This window comes from Cryptomeria japonica, chromosome 9 (assembly GCF_030272615.1).
Source record: "Cryptomeria japonica chromosome 9, Sugi_1.0, whole genome shotgun sequence".
Lineage (NCBI taxonomy): Eukaryota > Viridiplantae > Streptophyta > Pinopsida > Cupressales > Cupressaceae > Cryptomeria > Cryptomeria japonica.
The window spans coordinates 586,063,118-586,081,256 of NC_081413.1; positions in this window are offsets into that span (position 1 = coordinate 586,063,118).

Below are 18,139 nucleotides of genomic sequence, written 5' to 3' on the forward strand. Positions count from 1 at the left end.
CGACCTGTTCCCACCAAGGGTGACATCATCACACGGGGACTATACCTAAAATCAACACCATCAATTGAGCATCATAAGCATTACTACATTTGTAGGTTGATAAACAATAAATAAATACGTATCATAAGCATCAGAAGCATCACATGATGTGTCATCATATATGTAATTGAGGATCACAATTAGCATCACATATTATGTGTCATCATAAACATGTAATCCATCACATATGTATCATAAATCACCATCCATCACATAGGTAATAAAAAATCGCCATCATCATCATCATCATCATCATCATCATCATCATTATCATCATCATCGTCGTCGTCGTCGTCGTCGTCGTCGTTGTCGTCGTCGTCGTCATTGTCGTCGTCATCATCATCATCATCATCATCATCATCATCATCATCATCATCATCATCATCAACGTCTTCACCATCATCATCACCATCATCACCATCACCATCACCACCATCACCATCACCATCACCATCACCATCACCATCATCATCATCATTTTCTTCTTCTTCTTCTTCTTCTTCTTCTTCTTCTTCTTCTTCATTGTCATTGAGAAACTGTCGATCATGATCATCATCCACTTCATCTTCTACTTCTTCGGTATCTTCTTCTTCCATCACATTATACTTTATCGGCCTTCCTCTTGGATCATGTCTAACAACAAATGACCAACCCGATTTATGTGGAACCTCTGAGTAAAATACTTGCTCACATTGGCTTGGAAGAACATAGGGCTCATCCACAACTGGTTCAAATGACCTTGTATTTAGAATTATAAAACCATTACCATGTTCAATAATAGTTCTATCAGGATCATTTTTATTCAATCATAGCCTGTACCATTTGACAACGAACAAAACTAATTTGAAGGAATTAAAGTCACACTCAAGTATATCATCCAAAATGCCATAGTATCGATTTTGAGAATGTTGAGGATGAATGTCATTTCTAGATGAAATATTTGTCACCTCAAAGACTGCAGTGATGCCAGAATCACAAGTTTTCTTCGTGTCATCCAACTTTTTTATGCAAAATTTATGACCATTGCAGCACATAGCATTGTGGTGTTTGACCTGCGATATGTCAAACATGTAAAATTTATTGCATTGTGAGTTGATAAACATATGGGTAATTAATAAATTTATACGTACCTATTTATCTCTTAAACCATATGCTAAATCAATTTCCCTTTGTGTAACATTGGAATCTCCATTACGATGTGCTTCTTTAACCAATGAAGCCACACCTTCCCATGTTAATGTGCATCCAGAATGTTGACAACGTTCAATCCATACCGTCATCCAATTAAGATTGTTTGCAATATACAAATGTAGTGCATCCCACTCTCGACCAACTGTACAAAAAATAAATAGACGTCTTACAATCGATTTATTTTGAAGATTAAGAATTAATTAAATACAATAACATCTTATAATTACCTCTCACTTTCCTCAATCTACCTTTCCCCGTCAAGTACTCCCCTTCAAATTTGTTGATGGTGTTGGGATCCCAAATGCGATCCACGTGGATCTTTTCTGCAAACTTAGGAAGATATTCAAAAATGTACACCATAGTCTGGTATACCATATATCCCTCCACCATAGAACCCTCAGGATGTGCTCTTTATCGAACCAAAGCCTTCAAAAATTTCAAGTGCCTCTCAACCATCCACATTGACCTAGTGTGTATAGGTCCACACAATTCAATCTCCTCAACTTGGTGTATGAGGTAGTGTTTTTGTGCATTGAAAAAAGCTGGAGGTAGACACTTTTGCATTTCACACATTAAATGAGGAATTATTCTCTTCCAATATTTTATATCGTCTTTATGGATTTCTTTATATGACAACCACCTACAAGGTATTCAAGACAACCACCTACAAGGTATTCAAGATGCAAAAAAATATATTACATAACAAGTAAAACAAATCGCAAATATAATATCTATACAACAAACTAAACAAATATCACTACTTACCTCATGTATTTTCCAAGATATATATGACTTGCTTGACATTATTGTCGAAGTCGTCTGGGAGAGATAGAGGTAGAACGTACTGCAACAATTATAAAATTATCTTTTCATTTTTTGGTAACATAATGAAAAGTACACGTACGCGTAGTACTTAAATACATACTAAAAACACAAGAACATGAATTACCTTAATGAAGGTGTGCCAATCATGCGTTTTCATCCCTGGCCCAAATTCACTTTTCTTTGATATGAGATTGTTTATGTTCACAACAAATCCTGTGGGAAATCAAATTTTTCATATGACTTCTTTTATAGCATTGCTTTGTTGGTCCGTTAATAACCAAGGAAGCTCACTTATATTAATCTGGTCTCCATGGCTATTTGATTGAATGACATTTATCATTGCATGATTGGAATTCTGAATGTCACTACATATTTTGACAATTTTTTCTTTGTCACGCCTTCCATCCAATATTTTCCATATTGTTTATGTTATATTCTTTCCAATATGCATACTATCGAACAAATGAACAATTTGTAACTTCTCGTAGTAGGGAAACCTACTAAATTGGCGGGGATAACTTTTTATTCCCTTAGGAAGGTGGTCATTTATGCCTTCACGACCTTCATGATCATCAATCACATCATCAGTAAACAAAACAAAATAGAAAAGATGTTTTATAACAAACCAATAGATGAAATGGCATTACCTTGACAATTAATTCTATTATATTCCAACTTCCACAGGTGAGGTGTCATTCTTTGTGGCTTTGATGTATTCTCTTCTTTCCCATTGAAAAGATATTTTTCAGTATTTAGATACTTATGATTTTTGTGGAGAAAGTGCCTATACTCATCAAACACCTGATTTCCTAAACTTTTTGAATGACGAGATTTCATCTTTGGACCACAAACAGGACATGCAAATTTTCCCTTTGTTTGAAGACCTACAAGATAATGTATAATTGGATTAAATATGATAATTTTTTGAATTATAATGTTCATGCACAACTTAAACACTATAACATACCACAAAAATGTGTTAGCCCTAGGGCATCGTGTATTGTCCATAGAAGCATCGCATGGAATTGAAATTGTCTTTGTCCTATTGGTCTAGAGACATCATACATAGTGACACCATTCCATAACTCCAACAAATCGTCGATAAGAGGCTCGATATATACATTCATATCTTTAACTTGGTACTTACCTAATTGAATGAACAAAAACATTACATAATTATTATGACCATTTTACTACAATATTTATAATTAAATTTAGACGACTATATTTAAATGATAAAATACTTGGAACAATCATTGCCAATATTATGTGCTCCCTCTTTATTGACATCCATGGAGGAATGTTATTGTTGATAACAAAAATAGGCCACGTTGAGTAAACAGATCTCATCTCTCCAAATGGATTGACACCGTCCGCTGCCAATGAAAGCCTGAGGTTATGAGGTCCTTCTTTAAAGTGTGGCCACTTTTCCTCTATGTCCATAAATGTTGAACCATCTGCAGGCATTCGAATAATGTCATCTCAACTTCTATTGCGTGCATGGTAATCCATAGATTGTGCCAAGCTAGTGCACTTGAATAATCATTGCATACATGGAATAATGGGAATATAGCGAAGAACCTTGTGAGGAACCCTTTTTGTTATTTGATCTGTTCAATATCTACTGATATGACATTCAGAGCATTCAGTTCGAAATTCATGTTGTTTGTGATATATAATATGATCATTGGGACAAGCATCTATTGTTTGATACTCCATTCTAATATCTTTCATAACACCAGATAATTCTCGGTATGAGCGAGGTAGAATATTTTATGGTGGTAACAAAAACTCACCTATCAATCTACAGCGAAAAATATAATTTGTTATAATAAAGAATATTAATGGTACAACATGATTCATAGTTTATTATGACATATATGACATACCTTAACATACGTGGCATTGTTATGTTGGATAAACCATTCATAACCATCAAGTTCACCCACAACAATATAGCGAAGAGAAGAGTTGCCTGCGAGCCTTCATAAAGGGCCTTAGATGCCTTATCAAGTAGAGGGACATCATGAACAACATCAAGGTCATCTTCATCATCATGATCAGTTGTGCGAGTACTAAATGAGTCATGGATCAATGTATTTGTACCATCATCTTCAATTCTGTTTTCTGGCTCATGATCATCATCTTCCATGGGATCATTATCTTCAGCTTCGATATTCACACCTCCATGTTCGTCCACTTCGAAAACCATATTCTTAGGGTTGTGTTGAACCATACCATGTGCTCCAGGGTGCTCAACCTCTATAAAATTTATAAACATAAATAAACCGTGATCATGATCTCATCGTCACGTGATTTATTATGTATATAAATTATCACCACGATATAATGAAAAAATTACCAATGGATGATAATCATGTCCACCTTCAATGTGACCATGCATCCTACAATGTTTCTTCATTGTTTTGATTAGAAGTCTTCTAGTCTTTAACCCCTTAAAAATTTTGCATGGACAATAACATTTTCCATCACCTTTTCCTTTTCAAGTTAGACCACAATCTAGCAATTGTCTCCTTATTTTGTTGTTCGTTGATATTGTCTAACATGGTCTTTCTTCACAAGCAAGAAAATAGAAATTATCATCATTGAACAGAGTATCTTATTGAATTTAGATTTCTAGTTTGCTTATGGTACATCACACAACATGGAAAACAAGAAATACTCAATAAATAACAGGATTCATTGATCTAGTATTATCACAATTTGCACTTGGCCTTCAATATTTTCTCCTCCTAACACTGTTTATCCATTACCTATCAAGTACAGAACTCTAAAACCCATGGCTATTAAAATACATAAGACAACATTGTAGCATCTTATAATCATCTGTTATAAAACCAAAGCACTTGGGAGTGATTCTTTTGTTTGTCACAGTCCAGGAAAACGGTGTCTACTGGAGCCTTGAATAACTGACTAGAAAGATTTATTTGTTTCCAGTCTGTGTATCATAGAATACTGTTGTACAAAACACTTATAAAAAAAATTCCTCATAAATTTTATTGATCATACAGAATCTTTGCCCAAGAAGACCATAATAACGAAGGTATGTTCTCTCTTGACTAGGTTCAAGCTTGATCTTTAGTAGCTTATGACCAGCTTCCTCAAAATCAACACTTGACATGATTGTCAAATAAATTGAATGTCTTAAATTGACCAAGTTTGTCTCTGTCTCATCCTGTATTCTCAATGCCTCCTCACCTTCCTCTTCATCATCATCATCATCATCATCATCATCATCATCATCATCATCATCATCATCATCATCATCATCATCATCATCATCATCATCATCATCATCATCATCATCACCAAAATCATTCTCCCCTTCTGCTTCATTTGAAGAAGCATCTCCAAGGATATCTTTCTTCAATTTTTCATAGGTTGCCTCATGCTCTAAGAAATCCTAATCTGGCTTGAAAACATCCAAACTAGCTTCTTGATCAAGTTCATCTTCTAGGAAAACTTCATGTGTTAACTGATTTGGACGCACAGCTGGATGACCCTCGAACTTAGCTTTGCGAATTGAAAAAAGGCCTTCAATTAAAAACTGTACTCGTTTGTCAATTTCCCCCTCATGGAGAATACCTCCAAATCTTTCAAAAATCCCATAGAGACCTTTGGGTGAAAGGTCTTGCAACAAAGAACCACATTCTTTTACGAACCCAACAACAACCTCTACACTGTCATCTATGGGGTTCTCTAGTAAAAGGGTGAGAAGTTCCAAGGCAATGATCTCATGTGCAACTTGTTGATTCACTAAATGAGCTGTGAATTTGGCTACTACTATCAACATGTGCTTGTCATTGCGTTTGTATGCCCTCTTAAGCTGCAAAATAATTCTTCGCAAAAGCAAATTGCCAACTTTAGGAAATTTTGTATTTACCACAACAACCAACGCAGCAAAAACATCTATAAATCCAGGGGATGCCATTTGGGATTTCATACAAGACCTACAAAATAGACCCCTCCCACGGATGAGATTCTCTGCAAACAACTCTAGAATGGTGTTCTTGATGTTAGATGCATTTACCTTGTTTACTAACCCATTGATACTCTTCCGAAGGGCATCCCATGTCATGTGCTGGTATTCCACACTGCTCTTGTCTTCCACATCTTTCATCATTTGAGCCAACTTAAATGGGGGAATGTAAACACCCCCACTTCTTCCAACACCCTTCTCAACTCCTCTTACAACACCTTCGCCATTCCCATTATGAGATGGAGCAGACACAACACCATAAGTTTTCACTTCCACTACCTCTCTATCCCTCTTGTTTCTAGAAGCCCCTTTACCACTTAATTTGTGCTTATTTATGTACATAAACCCATCAAGAAGCATGAGTTTTTGCATATAAGCTCGCCCAAATATTTTACAGTTATTTTTCATCAATATTCCCTCAGGAGCTGGCAGATCTTGCTTCCATACTTTAATTCTATTTTCTCAAAGGACAATCCTAAAAATCCATGCATTGCAAACAACTTTTTACACCTTTGTTGGTTGTGGTGGCGTCACAGAGAGTTTACATCAATAAATGAAGAACATGCCAATGCTTTTAATGCAGCAGTAGAAGTTTATCTCTTATTCAATATCTCTAGTGAAACCCCCATGATCTTTTGTTGGAGTAGAATTTGTTATATTCTAGAAAGGGTCTTGTCCTTTGTTGATGTGATACTCATCTACCTCAAGAAATAACTGTTCTTTTCTCCAACAAGAAGTGGAACTAAATAAAGATCTAGCACCATGAAATGAATCCTCAAAAGGATTACTATAGTTAGTTTTGGTAGATAATGATCTGGGTAAAATACTAATGTGACTTTAGGAAACATTATGTACTAGCTTAGCATACTCTAACAACTTTGGCGCGACATGCTACATCCAATTAAGTCTCCATCGGTATCTCTATTGTGTTTATGGATTGGGATTCAATGTACTCTTTTTATACACAGATTTTACTTTCAACTGAGGAGGTTTGTATGTACTTACTTGTCTTTCGATTGTATTCCTATTCCAAGAATTTCTTCTATCAACAAATCATTTGTTGTAAGTTGTACAAGTGGAAGCTTGAACATGCCTTCCATGCTAGCCTTGTTGATACGTTCAACACCATCTTGTGCAACAAATATTTAGAACTCCACTATTTCATTGAAGAGTGACTAGTAGGGACAATCTAGGACACTTACAGAGGTTTTGCAAGAGAGATAAATAGACCTAAATATTATGTCTTAATAATGATCAATAGGTAAATAGATAAGAAACTCTCAATATCAAAATGACTTTCTCAATTGTCTTTACTAGAAATGGATAGATCTGCTAATAATGGCTTTATGACTGTATGCCAACTTTAGACTCAATCCAAGAAGAGCTAGAACTAATATGCGATATCTAGATTTATGATCTCTATAATATAACAATCCCATAATTATGTTTCCACACATATATACCACAACACAAACATCATGCTAGTGTTCAACCATAGCAATTGATATCCTAATTATAGAATGTGAAATATGCACATAACTATGAATAAAGATTAAGAAAAACAAAGAAAGATGCTTATTGCAAACATAAATGACTAATGGACAAGAATTGAATTCATTGTAGATAGTTTTGAATATCAAATTCACTTATTTGTGTGCATTTACTAACTCATGTACTTGTGGCCAACCATTTATCTCTTTCATAAATTAAACACTTATTAATAACATTAAATGGCTGAGTAATTATGTTTTAGTTGAAATTGAAAATAAAATATTTTATTTCAGGACAACTCACACTATTCCCTATCATATTTTAGACTCTTGGTTTTGTTAGTAGTGGTTTGATGTCTTTGGAGCTGATAATTGCATTTATTTAGTTACACTTACCAGCATACTCCCAACCTGTGCCAAAATGGGAGCTTTGGAACAAGGTATGGACATCCATCAAAGCATAAAAGATAGAGGAATTTTGTCAGATGTAGTTGCAACTGCACAAAATGGATTTGTTGAGAAGGCTTTAGAAACTTTCAAGCAAATGCAATTGGCAGGTGTAAAGCCAAATTCCACGATCATTGCTACTGTCCTCCTTGCCAGTGCCAAAATGGGAGATTTGGAACAGGGTATGGACATTCATCGAAGCATAAAGGATAGAGAAATTTTGTCAGATGTTGTAGTTGTAACTGCCCTGGTAGACATGTATGCAAAATGTGGAAGCATAAACAAGGCACATGAACTGTTTGATAGAATGCCTGAAAGAAATGTTGTCTCGTGGACTGCAACAATTGTTGGATATGCACAAAATGGATTTGTCAAAAAGGCTTTAGAAACTTTCAAGCAAATGAAATTGGAAGGCATAAAGCCAAATTCCACAACCTTTGCCAGCATCCTCCCTGTCTGTGCAAAAATGGGAGCTTTGGAACAGGGTATGGACATCCATCAAAGCATAACGGATAGAGGAATTTTGTTAGGTGTTGTACTTGCAAATGCCCTGCTTGACATGAATGCAAAATGTGGAAACATGGACAAGGCTCATGAATTGTTTGATACGATACCACAAAGAGATGTGATCTCATGTGAACAATCAACACGCGCATATACGAGTGGAAGGGATTGCTGCTACAAAATTGAACACTCACTCCTCAATCACAGCTTTATGGTTTTATGAGATTAAACTAGGACAATTAACCACCACATGTATATTTTTTGCAACATGAAATTAAAAACTAGGGCAATTTGAATCTACCTCCTGAGCGGGATTGCCTTTGACGCGGGTTTGATGTTCTTGGGGGTTGAAGTCGCCACGGACGCTTACGCGGGATTGCAATTCACAAATGAATTCCCCGCCTCTTTTTTTATTTTGTAATGGCCGTTGTCGTTGGAATTACGATGAACTCGAGCACTTTTTTGAAAAAAAAGAAAATTCTCATTGCTAATGCCTTCTTCGTCAAAACCAAATGGGAAATTTCCGTCAAAATTATGACGAATGTGGGCATTTTTTCAAAAAAAATCAAATTTGGCCACAATATACCTTCTCCGTCGGAAACCTCAGTCGAAAATCTAGTCCAAATGTATTAGTGTCATTTTCCTCTCTTTTCTGTGTGTAGGTTGTAGGTGTGCAGTTGTACTTTCGGATTTGGACTCCATTTGCAAAGGCAAAAAAACCCTTTTCGTTTTGCGGATTTTTCGAAGAACCGTGTACATTCCCACCACAGTCTGGGCATCTTTTCCTCAAATGCGCAGGGCGGCTTCATCTCGACATATTACTATCAGATCCAGGTGCACAACTTCATCCCACACTCTGATCTCAAGTTATAATCAATTCTTTGTCACTTTTGCACTTAGTCTCTATACATAATTCAATCAATTCCTTTCCATTTCAAATAGGAAGAGGGGATTAACTTATCATTCCCATTTCATTCAGAATTCTATCTTCTTCTTTGGAGGTTGAATCTAGTGAATTCCCCCCCCCCCTCTTCCAATGTAATTGTGTGAAAAGTGTTTGAAGGGAAATCTGTAGTGAAACTTTCATCTCTCCTTGGAAGGAAAGGGTAGTTTTCCTCTTGATCTCTTATTCACACATTTTTCACCCACCATTACATTTTGGTGAACCCGACGTCTTGCATGCTTTCATTTGAACAAAATTGCATATTTTTCATTTGCAAGTTTCAAATTTTTGCAAACTTAGTGGTTAAATCATTAAAAACCCTAGTTTTTAAAATTAAAATTGAACTTGTGATTTGTAAAAATTGCTTGTGGTTATCTTAGATCTGAAAATTGTTTTGTTTGTCAAACTCAATTTCCTCATTGTCTTTTTCAATTTGCAAATCAAATTTAAAAAATTAAGCGGTTACTTGTTAAAACCCTAATTTTCAAAATCATCTTGAATTTGTGAAAAAATTGGATTTCCATTTAATTTTCAGATTTCTGATTGTTCTCAAACTTGTTTTCATTCCTACAATTCAAATTTTTAATTTCCCTCCTTTTTCCCAAAATTCAAATTTCAAAATTAAGTGTTTAGGTCATAAAACCCTAATTTTCAAATTTAATTGGATTTTGTGCAAATTTTAATTAATTTCATTCAAATTCAGATTTCTAAACATTTTCCAAGGTGTCTCTATCCATTAGGTTTGACCTTTTTTACATTTGCAATTCAATTCCTCTTTTTCTTCAAAACCCTAATAGGGTCCTATTTTTGCATTTGAACCTTAATTTCACCCATCTAGAAATCATAAAATTCATCTTTTTTGGGGGGTTAGCTTTGAGATCATCGTAATATTCATCCCTGAAAATTTCAAAAAAAGTTGGCCAAACCATGTGCATTCCCACCATGGTCCTCGACTTTTTTCCTGAAGTTTCAAGAGACTGTTATGACTGTATTTAATAGCCTAAATCCAAAAGATTGGCTAATTTTGTCATTTTTTTAATCTTTCTAGAATTAGAAATCCCTCCAAAATTCAACATTTCAAATTTCAAGAAATTTTTTAAAATTAAGAGGTTAATTATAGTCTGCCCTGATTTTAAAATTAAGTGGTATTCCCTTGGCCCTAATTTCAAAATTCCATTTTCCTTTCATTTTCGGAAATTGTGTCATCCTCTTCTTCCAACAAAGTTCAAATTGTTTAATCAATATTTTCTTACATTTTGCATTAATCAACTTTGTAAGCTTTGTTCCAAAATTCAAAATTCAAATTTTCCCTCTAGTGTACGAGTTTCACCACTATTAGTCCTACCTATATTATCCCCATTAGACAAAGCATCAAAATTAAGGTCTCCCAAGGTTTAATTACTGAGGAAATGGAGCCTAATTTGGGTGACTTCTTTAATGAGGATCATGCTAATTCTTCCCATCCCAATCATGTGCCTATTCACCCCATTGATGAATCCCATGATGAAGAAGAAGCTTTAACTAGGGTCTCTATAGATTAACTTTCCACATTGGACAATCAATTTGATAGCTTTCAACAATGGATGTCCCAAGAATACCCTAATAGTGAAGCTCTTCCATTAATTGAAGGCCTTAAGTGCATGATTCAAAGTAATAAGAATGAAATTGATATATTGCATGGTATTGCACATATTGTTGAGTCTAATGTCATTCCTATCAAGAGTTGTGCCAAAACCCTAGGTTATTCACAACCTTCAACACAAGTCAATCCTTCAATTCCTTTGACTACTCTTATGACTAGTATTCCTACTTTTACCTCCAACATCATGGCTACATCAACTCAAAATGTCATTCCTACAACCATCAGTCATGGGGGCAATCCCTCTTCTTCATTTAATCCTCCATCTTTACCTATGTCTTCCATAAGTATTCCTATTACTCTTCAACCAATCAATGTGACACAAGGGGGCAATTCCTTCAACAACTTTGTTCCTCCTTTAAGTGTCCCTTTTCCTACCCAATCATCACCTATGCCTACTTATCATAATGTCCCACCACCTTATTCTCAATCCATGCCTTCCTTCAATAACATCACACCACCTTCTCAATCAACTAAGTCTAACATCAATTCTTCTACTGAAACGACAATTAATAATCTTGCTCAAACCGTGTCTTCCTTACAACAACAAATTGCTTCTATGAGTCAATCCAAGTTTAGTGTGCCCACCTTTGATGTTGCAAGCCCACTTTCTCTTGATATTGTTAAAGTTGTGCCACCTAAACATGTTGAGGTCCCTCAATTAGAACTCTATAATGGAAAAGGTGATCCTCTTATGCATGCCAAAACATTTCAAACCTTGTGTACCGATTTTGCTTATGATCAAAGATTGCTTGCAAAATTGTTTACAAGAACACTAAGAGATAAGGCTTTACAATGGTATTGTTCTTTGCATTCTTATTCTATCACTTCCTTTCAACGACTAGCAAATACTTTCATCCAACAATTTCAAAACAACATTGGTCTTGAAATCACTTTGACTGATTTAATGCATTGTAAACAAGGTGTTAAAGAAAAAGTGACTAATTTCATTGGTAGATATAAGCATTTGTGTGCTCAAATTTCTTTTCATGTACCTGATAATGATATTCAAAGAATTTTCATTTCTAATTTGCAAAAAGATATCAGGGAAAAGCTTCTTTTGTCTAAGTTTACTTTCTTTCTGCAGTTGTGTGCAACACTCCACAATTATCAACTGGTTGTGAGTCAAATGGAGCAATCCACTCCTATAGTTCCGAGTGATAAGGGGGACAGTGTTCAACAACCGTTTGCGAAGTTCAAACCAACAAAAAGCTTCATCAAGTTCAATGACACAATCAACAACAACAATGTGAATGCTACAATAGGTGTGCCTTCCATTTCTAAATTTTTCCAAAGAGAAAGACAATTTACATTTTTGAATGAATCTTTACATAGTATTATGTCTTAGTTGTTGCAAAGAAATGTTATCAATCTTCCTCCTATAAAACCAGTTGATCCTTCTAAACTTGCATCCCCTTATTTTGATAACAATTCATTTTGTCAATTTCATCGTCAGCCTGGTCATGATACTGAGAAATGTTTCACTTTGAAATTTAAGATTAAAGATTTAATTGATAGCAATACTATATCTGTGGCAAGTGTGAATGATAAAGGGAATAAATCAGTAGCTCCTCCTAATCAAAATATTAAGATTTGCATTGATCCCTTGCCTTCTCATACCTCTAATGTTATTGAGATTGTGCCTAATTCTTTCTCTTCTGAGGAATTCACCTCTATGGCTCTGAACTTGGTAAATATGGTACAAAAACAAGATACGCCTAAGGATCCTTGTATTACATTTGACCCTAGTGAGACCATTAAAGAACCCGATGGCCCTTTATACATCGTTGCAAAGGTTAAGGATATCCCTTGCCGTGGTGCCCTTATTGATCCCTCTTGCATGGTTAATGTCATCACTAAGGAGTATCTTTTCACTTTACGATTGCATAAACCAATATATGATGCTTCTAATGTGGTTGTAAAGTTATTTGATGGATTATCATTTGCTACCATTAGCTCTATCACCCTTCCTATTGAAGTTCATACTAAATCCATGGATGTTGACTTTATTATCATACCCTCTTCTAAGCAATTTTGTGTGAAGTTGGGCTATCCTTGGCTATCTTCCATGCAGGCTATTGTTTCTCCAATCCACAAGTGTCTAAAATTTCCTCACAATGGAGAAATCATAACCATGAACCATAGCTTATTTTGTCCATCTGAAAGAAGCCCCAGTGTTCCTATTGATTTCTTTTGGCCTAAACAATTTCAATCTCTTCCATCAATGAGCGATGCTCTTTTTCAAACTTATAAAAAATAGAAGAAAGATATGATATTATCCTTAAGTCAATATAGATCCCCAACACTTGACATCCCTATTATTCTTCAAGATGAGGTTCTTCCCCTAACAGATAGAACTAATCTCCCTCCTAAGGAAGATCGTCAACCTATTCCTACGGATGTGACTATACCTTCTCCGAAGAAGAACAACAATATTCCTCCTAAGGTTAGACCTATACCTCCTCTGCATGATGGACCTTGTCTCCTTCCTACACCTAATATTCCTCCTTTGTATAGTGCAGTTCCACCTCCTTCCTCTTATCGAGAGAAGAGGCATGCTTCTCCTCTTGTTCAACCTAAAAGACCTCAACCTAAACCTTCAACTATCAAGGAGAGAAACATTCCTACTTTTTCAAGTGTTCCTCCTCCTTCTCAGCCTCCCACTAAGACTTGACAAAATCGTTGTGCGAGAGAACAACGATGAAGATGCCGTGTTCGAGCTCGTGAAGCTATCCCTCAAAATATTCAATCTCCTTAGACTCTGACAGTTGACATGATTCCCTTTTCTCCTAAGCAAGATGCTCAACCTACATCTCCAAATCATAAGTTGCACAAAACATGTGATGGTTTTACTCCTATTCGTGTTCTTGCTCCTCTTTCTCTAAAGTTTGATGAAGAAATGGGTGAAAATGTAATTCATGATGGCAATACAACTCCTAATGCTTCTGATAGTGAGTATGAATATGTTGATGTGGACAAGCATTTATCAATTGAATTTTCACAAACCCTAATCCTAGCTCCTAGAATCGAACAAAGTGACTTACAACATGAGCATAGTCCTTGTTTGGATCTTGTGATAGCTCCATCTATTGTGCTCGATGTCTCTCCTCTGGCGTGTTGCTCGCCTTCTCGAAATAGTGATCAACAAGATTGGGAGGTGGATGTTGTGCGCACTCTCTCTCTCTCTCTCTCTCTCTCTCTCTCTCTCTCTCTCTCTCTCTCTCTCTCTCTCTCTCTCTCTCTCCTTTCTTGCTCTTTTGTGACCATTCTTCTATGTGTAGCCCTATTCTTCTATTGTTCCCTTAATGTCTACTTGGAGATGATGCAAAGCACTGAGATCTTTTCTTGGTCTCTTTCATGTTGACTCACAAGACATCCTCTCTTCCCTTTATTCTAAGGTAGTGTCCTTCTTTAGGGAATGATGATTATTATATGCACATATACATACATGAGTTATCATACAACATACTGACCCTGAGGAAAGCGAAACTACCTCGTACCTCATGTTTTGTGTTCATTGTCCTTGGGTTTATTCCTCAATTAGGGGCTAAATCCTTGTGATAACGTGCTAAATCCTTGCAACGACTATCCTGTAGCGTCATAAAATTGCGACCCTAGCAATTTTTTACTGCATTAGGGTTCTCACGCATGCGAAATCGAATCTCCTAGCCTGATCAGAGATTGGAGACTGCTCAACCCTCAGAATATGATTCTCCCTTGGCCTTCGCACCACCCTATCTGCACTCTACCCCTGGAGAAAGGGGCAGGACAGGGGCGTGGCGCCCCTGTCCCTACCCTATTTTGGGGCAAGACCATTTCTTGAGCTTGCATTGTAGGTTGTGTAGTGAGCGGGAAAACTTCCTCGATGTCGGCCTGTGATGAAAATCAGTTTCATTAACCCTAATTGACATGTATTTAAGTTGCATTTTCCCTCTCATTTGGATAAGTTGGAAAATTTGGATGAGTGGGAAGTTTACATGAGATCAAGCATTCAAGCATTCCTTTCCAGCATTGAGCATTCTCAAGTCTCCCTTCAAGGCCATGTGTTGCATTCAAGTTAAGGATTCAACCATTGAAGAGGAGATTGATTCCAACATTCAATTTCACACAAACATTTCTATCAACATTTCTATCACAACCTCCCTTGAGGTGATTTACATTTCAGTCTTTCATTTACATTTACTTGCAAGTACTTTCTTTCATTACTTGGTTAATTCCAAAACTGGGGTTTGACCTGAAGGCAAACCCCCAATCCCAACCCATTTTCCTCTCTTTTCTGTGTGTAGGTTGCAGGTGTGCAGCTGTACTTTCGGATTTGGACTCCATTTGCAGAGGCAAAAAAACCCTTTTCGTTTCGTAGATTTTTCGGAGGACCGTGTACATTCCCACCACGGTCTAGGCAACTTTTCCTCAAATTTATAGAGCGGCTTCGTCTCGACATATTACTACCTAATCCAGGTGCACAACTTCATCCCACACTCCGATCTCAAGTTATAATCAGTTCTTTGTCACTTTTGTACTTAGTCTCTATACATAATTAAATGAATTCCTTTCCATTTCAAATAGGAAGAGGGGATTAACTTATCATTCCCATTTCATTCAGAATTCTATTTTCTTCTTTGGAGGTTGAATCTAGTGAATTCCACCCCCCCTCTTCCAATGTAATTGCGTGAAAAGTGTTTGAAGGGAATACTGTAGTGAAACTCTCATCTCTCCTTGGAGGGAAAGGGTAGTTTTCCTCTTGATCTCTCATTCACACAATTTTCACCCACCATTACAGTTTGGTGACATTACATATCCTAACATGACAATGGATTGTTATGTGGATTATGACAACCATAAACTCAAAAAAACTCTTCTTGTGTGAAGATCTCCATCATTACCTCTTTTAGGTATCTTCTATAAACCCTCTCAACCTTCCTTCATGGAAACTTAATAAGTAATAAGGTTCCAAATGACATGATAATAGTCTAATACGATTGTTGTAACAATCAACATCTCTTAAAATCCTTAGGCAAATTGATTTTCATCCCTCATTTGGTGATTTGATTAAGTTATTTGTAATAACAACCTACTATCACCTATTTGATATCCATGGTAATGATCAAAGACATCTTGAATCAAAGTATTGGAAACTTTATGACTATCATAACTATGGTAGTCCATTATGACTATTCATGCCTTTTGAGAATCTTGTATTGGGGTTTGAAATGTGAAACTAGTTCATAGATATTATGAAAAATTGATGGATGCTATGAATATGATTCCCTTTCTCTTACAAAGAAATTTCCTGGTATTCATGCATGCTCTCATATTGCAATATTGAGCTTGATGGATTGTCAATCTTAACAACCATGATTGGACGTATGGAAACAACCAAGCAATCATGAAAGCATGCATTAGCTTAGAATTTATTAAAAATCATAATATATATATAAAAAAAAAATCAAACCCGATGAGAACATCCCTCAAGTGAATCGACCCTAGGGTTTGGTGAGTTGTCAATCGTAATATCATTTTAACTTGAAAATATTGATTAAAAAACTTTGAATTTTGCTCTAATCCTAAAAATGTGTATTTTGACCTTTAAAAAACCTCTAAATAACTTGAAATAGATCTGAGAACATGAATTTACTAATACTTTTTGGCTATTTATCATGACTAGATTGTTGTAGCAATCAAAACAATAACTTTTTTCTCTTGTCACACCACAAAATCATCATTAAAATAGAGGTAAGTCATGAAAAAATATAATATATGTCCCCTAACATTTCCTTCACATAAGTGGGGTCTAAAAGCTTGAGTTATGCATTGTAAATAGCTTTTGTACAACTCTTTATAAGGAAAACATAGTCCCCAAGGATAAACTGATAATATGTAATGATTTTTCTACCCATCAAACCAATCTTGTACATGTACATCTTTTGGGCTCCTTGTTGATTTCATCATGCTTTTATTTGTCCTTTATAATACTTATCCCTTAAAAAATGTATTTAAATTAGTTAAAAATAGGGTTTGACAGTCATAAGAGAAATTTAATGATTTTTTAATTGTTTTTAATATCCTACAAAGCCCAGGCCATATAATCACACGTGAGACCCTCATTTATGATAGAAGAACATTAAACTAGCCATTTCACACAATGTAATCACTTAAGATGTCCTAAAAATAGTGGTAGGAGGATTTAGAGAGCTAAACAAAGTTTTTCCCTCTATTAATTAGGTTGTCAAATTTAGAGTGAAAAGTAATACAAGGAGAAATTTAATACTTTCCCCTTTTTTCCTTTTTAAAATTTGGTGCTAAAATGGTATAATAGGTTTTCAAGGAAAATCAAAAGTGTCTTAAGGCTTGTTCAATGGGTTTCATGATTGATAAAGGGTTATTGTAGCAACGTTGGACATTTTTATGATAAATCTATCCAACAAAAATAATAGAGCTCACTTAACCCTTAATAACACCTCTTCGTGGTAATACTTATCAAGGCATCCAATAGAATAATGTAACAAAATATGATCATACAATCAAAGATCAAATAGGAAACCACATCAAACTTTTCCATTTAAACCAAGTAATTAGGTGAACAATGAAGCATATGCCCAAACAAGAGTCCTCAATCAAAAGTATGTCATAACTTCACTAAGTGGACACACAAACCATTATGTTGACCCAAGTAAGACATGCCAATCAAACAAGTACATTCAAAGCAAATGAATCAACCCAAACTCAAGAGCTTTGAAACAACTCATGAACCAAGACCTATGCCACATAGACAAACAAAAAATCTAAAGAGAGTGGGAACTCTCTCGCGAGCTCAAATCAAAAGTGGTCCAACTTTTCCACGACAAAAGTTTGTCATTTGTGCAAGGCATAACACCTAATATGAATCAAACTTGAAGCAAACTTTAGTTTGGGTAGCTATAATCTTCCAACAAATTGTTCATCTCAAACTATTATCCACTCTATCCCTGAATTAGTCTACCATAACTCAACTTTTGTCTAGCCAACAAATACTATTATTATAATATTACAAAGACAAATACTCACTACTACGTTACACTTAT